This window comes from Hakea prostrata, chromosome 7, assembly GCF_041222555.1.
Source record: "Hakea prostrata isolate BN-2017 chromosome 7, UWA_Hpros_2, whole genome shotgun sequence".
NCBI lineage: Eukaryota > Viridiplantae > Streptophyta > Magnoliopsida > Proteales > Proteaceae > Hakea > Hakea prostrata.
In genome coordinates, this window is record NC_142606.1 from 53,236,201 (window position 1) to 53,237,574 (window position 1,374).

Consider the following 1,374-nt stretch of genomic DNA (forward strand, 5'->3'; position numbering starts at 1 on the left):
AGTTATGGGCCATTCAAGTGGAAGACTTGGTGGCTGGCATAGAATCCATGAGAGTTGATGACAGTGCTCCATGTATGGAAACTGCACCCTGATGAAGATGGAATTAGTTGATAGACTTGGAGTACTGTGAAACCCAGCCCTAACCTAACCCTAACCTTGACCCGGTAACCCGGTTGTTTTTAGGTCCGAAGACCCGAAGTAAAGGAAGAAGCCAACTATGGGCCATCTCAGTAGAAGACATGGTGTTTGACTCTGAACCCATGGATGTTGTTGATGGAGTTCCATACTTGGATGTCTGTGTAGATTTGGAAAGGAAGCTGCAGCTGTCCCGAAGATGAGATTAGTTGAAGGACTTGGAGTATTATCTGACTTGGTTTGGAGGTATTTCCTTACACTTGACATGTCACTTGATGTGTATGCAAAAGCCCATAAGGTTTAAAGCCCATTTGATCCTCCAAATCCCTGATTATTCCTTACTATCTGCCTTGGTCGACTCCTTGGTCGAGTGGGCCACTCGACCAAGCACTCGACCAAAGGGGTGTGAAATTTGAGAATTTGTAATTTTAGGGTTTTTCACTTTTATTTAAACCCTACTTCGTATTTCTTTGTTACGGCTGCCTCCTAAACAATTTGTGAACGTGAGAACACCTCTCCGAAACTCTCTCTGGTGATTTCGAAGACTCCTCTGCAGATCTGAAGCCTCTCATCGTTGTTCTTACAATTCAAGGTTAGTAATCGCTTCAACATTGCGAATTTCTTTTCTTTGATCTTGTTCTTGATTGAGATCAGGAAGTAGATGCTGCATCCTTGCAACCATCCCTTCGTGAATCTCCTCCGTTTCTTTGAGATCTATGATCATCATCATGATCTCAACCTTGGCCGTATATTTTTCTGGAAACCCTAACCCTTGCTTGATTTCTGGAAAACTTTGGTGACCTCCCATGCGAGGGAAACCTCATGGGTAATGTTTCAATCAACCTAAACTATAATTTCTATGATTTTCTTGTTATAATTGGCAAATCATTAATTCCCTTTCATTCTGTGATCATAACCTTTCCTGGGGAGCCATAAAGGTTGAAACCCTAATTTCTTGGGTTAAATCAAGAACCCAATTTTTTTTACCATGATTTGATGTTTTTATCTTCCCATATGATTCTAATACATCCTAGGAAGTTCCCCCTTTTAATTTCCGATCAATCCGACTTCAAACGAGGAAGTTATGGCCAAAGCAGTCTATACAATTACGTACTGACTTGCTTGGTTGATTGCTTGGTCGACTGGGCCAGTCTACCAAGCACTCGACCAAAGGAGTCAGTAGCTTCGTTTTTCGCCCGATTTGATTTGTTTGCTCTCTGATCTTTTAGGCATCTTTCC